Below are 7,059 nucleotides of genomic sequence, written 5' to 3'. Positions count from 1 at the left end.
ACTGTGAGCGCCTTTTGTTTATTCCTTTTTTATTGTTAAATAAACATGTATTTAAATTCACGCCTCGCACGCACCAATTTTCCTTTGCCTTCTGGGAGAACCAACCACGCCAGGGACCCAGTCCTGACAGTATGTCGCCAGCAGAAAAATTCTCCCGCAAAAAAGTTGGACAGTTTGGATTAGGCTTCTTGGGAGGTGCTGCGCGCCATGGAGACCGAGACGCTGCGCTTTTCCCCCAGGGAGCGCAGGGGGATGATGTGGGGGAATGGAGGCAAGCTGGTGCCGATCGGCGCGTCGTTCCCGTCCCGGAAGCGTCGCCAAGGACGAGGAAAGACTTCCGCGAGCCTGCAGGACACGCCGCTCCCACAAGCCCCTCCCCCTCCGGGCGGAAGCAAGCAGCAGCCAGCCCGGCTTCGCCCTGATGACGTCAAAGACCAGGATTTTTTTTTCAATACTTTTTCTTTTGATCACTCACCTCCAGCAAAAGACTGTAAAAACATCATAAGACATTATCAGGACATGTTTTTACAAATTAGATCCTGTCAATCACAGTCACCCAGTTTTCATGCCCCGCCCCCCAAGACTCAAACCCCGCCCCCATCACAAAATTTGTCTTTTTATCCACCCACAAAAGCCCAGGTGGGGGGGAAGGAAAGACATTTTGGACAATTTAGAGGGGAGGATTTAGCCCCCCTCCTGACCTCCCTCCACCCACCCCAAAAGACGGTTCCAGACCGCGGGGAGCGCGTCTGGGATCCGCTCCTTGAGGGGGGGGGGGGGGGGGGGGCTAGGGCTGGGAACTGTTCAGGTGGGGTGGTTCAGCATCGCCATGCCAAGCCACAGCCACCAGCACGGCCGCCACCACCAGTCTTTCGACCTGCCAAGCCACAGCCTCCAGCTAGGCCACCTCCACCTGCTCCACGCCCAGCTCCACGCCAAGCTCCACCACGCCAAGCGCCACCAGTACCTGCTCCACGCCAGGCACCTGTCCCAGCTCCACGCCAAGTTCCGCTACCTGCTCCACGCCAAGCTCCACCACGCCAAGCGCCACCAGTACCTGCTCCACGCCAGGCACCTGTCCCAGCTCCACGCCAAGTTCCGCTACCTGCTCCACGCCGCCAAGCGCCACCAGTACCTGCTCCACGCCAGGCACCTGTCGCAGCTCCACGCCAAGTTCCGCTACCTGCTCCACGCCGCCAAGTGCCGCCAGTCGCAGCTCCACGCCGCCAAGTGCCGCCAGTCGCAGCTCCACGCCGCCAAGTGCCGCCAGTCGCAGCTCCACGACGCCAAGTGCCGCCAGTCGCAGCTCCACGCCAAGACCCCTCAAGCCAAGACCAAGTCCAAGACCCCTCAAGCCAAGTCCAAGTCCAAGACCCCTCAAGCCAAGTCCAAGTCCAAGACCCCTCACGCCAAGTCCAAGACCCCTCACGCCAAGTCCAAGACACACCACGCCAAGTCCAAGACACACCACGCCAAGTCCAAGACACACCACGCCAAAACCAAGACACACCACCCCAAGACACACCACCCAAAGACCAAGACTGCCAAGACCAAGACTGCCAAGACCACCAAGACTGCCAAGACCAAGACTGCCAAGACCAACACCAAGACCCACGCTGCCAAGACCAAGACCCACGCTGCCAGGACACGACACGCCAAGCTTTGCTGCCCGACGCACCACGCCAAGCTTCGTCATCTGCGACTGCCACGTCGACGAAGCGCCTGCCTTCTCGTCGGGCATGGATGTGGCCAGTCCATGGGCGTCCGCCACGCCAGGTACGCCGACCTCCTCGTCAGCCACGGATGTGGCCACTACCTGGTCGGCCGCCACGCCAAGTGCGCCCACCTCCCCGTCGGCCATGGATATGGCCATTCCCGGGTCGCCCACCTCGTCAGGTACAGCGGCGGTCTACGCGTCGCCGCCACCTGATCCTGCCCCGGTGGATTTGGGGACACCTGGTCTGGCGACCCACCGCCATGTCCCCCTCCCGCCCTCCCATGACTCTCGATCCTGCCTTGTTTTGTTTGTTTTGGACATCTGGGATCTGTCCGTAAGGGGGGGGGCTCTGTCATGTCTGTGATTATGTTTTGTTTTAGTCATGTTCGGATTTGGTTTTGGACTTTTTGTGCACTTTTATTTGTCACCATAGCAACCATTAGTTTCACCTGGTTCACATTGTCATGTCACGCACCTGTTCACAGTTAGTCACGCACCTGTTTTCACTGATCATGTCACTATATAAGCTTTTCTGTTTCTGTTGTTCGTCCTGGCGACATCACATTCACTCCTGCCACTCTGTTCACGCTCATGATCCATGCTGTTCTTTTTCATGTCCTGTTCTGGTTCCAAGTAAGTTTTTTTTATTCAAGCCTTAGTTTGCAAGTTTGTTTTTTGTCCTAGTTCTGCCTTTGTGCTAGTGTTTTGTTTTCATAGTCGTTTTGTACCTCCACTGTGAGCGCCTTTTGTTTATTCCTTTTTTATTGTTAAATAAACATGTATTTAAATTCACGCCTCGCACGCGCCAATTTTCCTTTGCCTTCTGGGAGAACCAACCACGCCAGGGACCCAGTCCTGACAATAGTTTAGGTGACTGTTAGTAATTTACTCAAACTTATGTCTTTAAACCAAAAATATTAAACATTTTTGATTTGTTTTTGACTTTATGAAGTGTTTGGGTAGATTTGTAATAAACAAAAGCAGTTTTCTTTTAAGTAATGTAAAAATTTATCAAAGCTGTTAGTCTAGTTCATGGAGTTAATCATAGATCTGTTATGAAAAAAATATTGATTTTGAATTGATTGATTGATGGGTTCCAATCGAGAATCAATTCTGAATCCAATCACGACCCCCAAGAATTTAATCCAATCCAATCGTGTGGGGCACAAAAATGTACAGCCTTCATACATGTATACACTACCGTTCAAAAGTTTGGGGTCACCCAAACAATTTTGTGGAATAGCCTTCATTTCTAAGAACAAGAATAGACTGTCTAGTTTCAGATGAAAGTTCTCTTTTTCTGGCCATTTTAAACGTTTAATTGACCCCACAAATGTGATGATCCAGAAACTCAATCTGCTCAACGGAAGGTCAGTTTTGTAGCTTCTGTAACGAGCTAAACTGTTTTCAGATGTGTGAACATGATTGCACAAGGGTTTTCTAATCATCAATTAGCCTTCTGAGTCAATGAGCAAACACATTGTACCATTAGAACACTGGAGTGATAGTTGCTGGAAATGGGCCTCTATACACCTATGTAGATATTGCACCAAAAACCAGACATTTGCAGCTAGAATAGTCATTTACCACATTAGCAATGTATAGAGTGTATTTATTTAAAGTTAAGACTAGTTTAAAGTTATCTTCATTGAAAAAGTACAGTGCTTTTCCTTCAAAAATAAGGACATTTCAATGTGACCCCAAACTTTTGAACGGTAGTGTATATATATATATATATATATATATATATATATATATATATATATGTTTTTGTATATATATATATATATATATATATATATATATATATGTTTTTGTATATATATATATATATATATATATATATATATATATATATATATATATATATATATATATATATATATATATATATATATATATATATATATATATATATATATAGTCAGGATTCAAAGTTTATATATACACTTGTAAAGAACATAATGTCATGGCTGTCCTGAGTTTCCAATAATTTCTACAACTCTTATTTTTTTGTGATAGAGTGATTGGAGCACATACTTGTTGGTCACAAAAAACATTCCATGAAGTTTGGTTCTTTTATGAATGTATTATGGGTCTACTGAAAATGTGACCAAATGTGCTGGGTCAAAAGTATACATAAGGCAATGTTAATATTTGCTTACATGTCCCTTGGCAAGTTTCACTGCAATAAGGCGCTTTTGGTAGCCATCCACCAGCTTCTGGTTGAATTTTTGACCACTCCTCTTGACAAAATTGGTGCAGTTCAGCGAATTTTGTTGGTTTTCTGACATGGACTTGTTTTTTCAGCATTGTCCACATGTTTAAGTCAGGACTTTGGGAAGGCCATTCTAAAACCTTCATTCTAGCCTGATTTAGCCATGACATCCCATGGACGAAGATAAGCCCTTCTGGAGAAAAGTTCTGTGGTCAGATGAAACAAAAATTTAGCTGTTTGGCCACAATACCCAGCAATATGTTTGGTGGAGAAAAGGTGAGGCATTGTCCACATGTTTAAGTCAGGACTTTGGGAAGGCCATTCTAAAACTTTAATTCTAGCCTGATTTAGCCATTCCTTTACCACTTTTGACATGTGTTTGGGTTCATTGTCCTGTTGGAACACCCAACTGCGCCCAAGACCCAACCTCCGGTCTGATGATTTTAGGTTGTCCTGAAGAATTTGGAGGTAATCCTCCTTTTTCATTGTCCCATTTAAAGCACAAGTTCCATTGGCAGCAAAACAGGCCCAGAGCATAATACTACCACCACCATGCTTAACGGTGGGGATGGTGTTCCTGGGATTAAAGGCCTCACCTTTTCTCCTCCAAACATATTGCTGGGTATTGTGGCCAAACAGCTCCATTTTTGTTTCATTTTTGAGGCCTTTAATCCAAGGAACACCATCCTTACCATCAAGCATGGTGGTGGTAGTAGCTGAACTGCACCAATTTTGTCAAGAGGAGTGGTGAAAAATTCAACCAGAAGCTTGCCAGAAGCTGGTGGATGGCTACCAAAAGCACCTTTTTGCAGTGCAACTTGCCAAGGGACATGTAACCAAATATTAACATTGCTGTATGTATACTTTTGACCCAGCAGATTTGGTCACATTTTCAGTAGAGCCATAATAAATTCATAAAAGAACCAAACTTCATGAATGTTTTTTGTGCTCCAATCACTCTATCACAAAAAAATAAGAGTCGTAGAAATCATTGGAAACTCAGGACAGCCATGACATTATGTTCTTTACAAGTGTATGTCAACTTTTGATCGCGACTGTATACATATCTCCCTCACTCCTTCCCATGACTGTCAAGTCAAGTCGTCGGGGGGATAACTGCGATGAAGAAGCAGCCAGTCTGCTGCAGTTCCCACGGTCATTAGTGGCCGTCAATACCTCTGGGGTCGACAGGTCCGTCCATGTTTTCATGTTGTCTGTCCAGGATTTCCCTGGTCTTCCTCGCTTCCTTCCACACTCTTGTGTGCCCTGCATGATGGTCTTGCACAGAGTGTCGTGGCGGCATGTGTGGCCGAACCAAACCAATTGCCTTCTTTTGACTGTTGCGAGCAGGGGTTCTTGGTGACCAACAAGTCTTTCGATTTCACCTCGCACATACTCATTGGTTTTGTGTTCGTGGTATGTTATCTTGAGTATTCTTCCGAGGCCTTTGTTTACAAAGGCGTGTATTCTTCTAAGAGGAGTGTCCAGGTCTCGCATCCATACAGTAATATTGATGTTATTAGGGATTTGTAAAGTTTGAACTTTGTCTTGAAGTTGATGTAGCTTTTCGATATTTTGCTTAGTTTGGTCATTGCTGCTGTTGCTGTGGCGATCCGAATGCGGATTTCTGCATCGCATGTGGCATCTTTGGCCACTGTTGCTCCCTGGTATTTAAATCTGGACACTTCCTCCAGTTGTTCCCCGTCCATCATCATGTTTGCCCTTGAGTTCTTTGAGGCGTTCACCAGTACCTTTGATTTCAATCAATCAATGTTTATTTATATAGCCTTGAATCACAAGTGTCTCAAAGGGCTGCACAAGCCACAACGACATCTGCGGTACAGAGCCCACATAAGGGCAAGGGAAAACTCACAACCCCAATGGGACGTCGATGTGAATGACTATGAGAAACCTCGGAGAGGACCGCATATGTGGGTCGGTGCGACGTCTTCAGTAATGCGGACGCTGTATCGATCCATTGTGGTGAAGAAGGAGCTGAGCCGGAAGGCAAAGCTCTCAATTTACCCGTCGATCTACGTTCCCATCCTCACCTATGGTCATGAGCTTTGGGTTATGACCGAAAGGACAAGGTCACGGGTACAAGCGGCCGAAATGAGTTTTCTCCACCGGGTGGCGGGGCTCTCCCTTAGAGATAGGGTGAAAAGCTCTGCCATCCGGGGGGAGCTCAAAGTAAAGCCGCTGCTCCTCCACATCGAGAGGAGCCAGATGAGGTGGTTCGGGCATCTGGTCAGGATGCCACCCGAACGCCTCCCTAGGGAGGTGTTTAGGGCATGTCCGACCGGTAGGAGGCCACGGGGAAGACCCAGGACACGTTGGGAAGACTATGTCTCCCGGCTGGCCTGGGAACGCCTCGGGATCCCCCGGGAAGAGCTGGACGAAGTGGCTGGGGAGACGGAAGTCTGGGCTTCCCTGCGACCCGATCTCGGATAAGCGGAAGACGATGGATGGATGGATGGACGGATGAAGGTCCTGCAGTTCGGAGTTTGAGCCTGCCTTTGAGGTTGTATATTGTAGTCTGGTGCTCGTGTAGGGCTTCCTGCAGGATTCTCTCTAGGAATAGATTGAACAAGATGGGGGAGAGAATACATCCTTGCCTGACACCTACTGTGGTTCGGAAGAACTGTCCTATTTGGTTGTTAAGGAGGACTGCGCTGGTGGCTTTATCATCGAGGGCCTGCGTGACTTGTATGAGCCCGTTTTGGATATTGAATTATTTTAGTGTGTGTGCCAGAGCTCTTCGTGCCATACACGATCGAATGCCCTTTTGAAATCAATGAAGTTGTGGAACAGGTCTCTCTGATGTTCGATGGGTTTTTCCATGAGTATCCTACAGTGGAAAATGTGTTCCACTGTACTGTGTCCTGCTCTGAAACCTGTCTGTTCTTAATAATAGTTCTTCAGATTTTGCTTTGAGGAGATTGAGAATTATTAGTAGCATCAATTTGCTTGGGTGACTAATAAGGCTTATGGTCCTATAATTCTCACAGTTTTTTAAGTTTCCTTTCTTTGGAAGGGGAATAACAGGTGATTGTGTCCATTGCTCCGGCCACTTCTTTTCTTTCCATATACAAACCCTGTTTCCATATGACTTGGGAAATTGTGT

Source organism: Entelurus aequoreus, linkage group LG12 (assembly GCF_033978785.1).
Source record: "Entelurus aequoreus isolate RoL-2023_Sb linkage group LG12, RoL_Eaeq_v1.1, whole genome shotgun sequence".
Lineage (NCBI taxonomy): Eukaryota > Metazoa > Chordata > Actinopteri > Syngnathiformes > Syngnathidae > Entelurus > Entelurus aequoreus.
The sequence above is the reverse complement of the archived record's forward strand: the minus strand, read 5'-3'. Positions refer to the sequence as shown.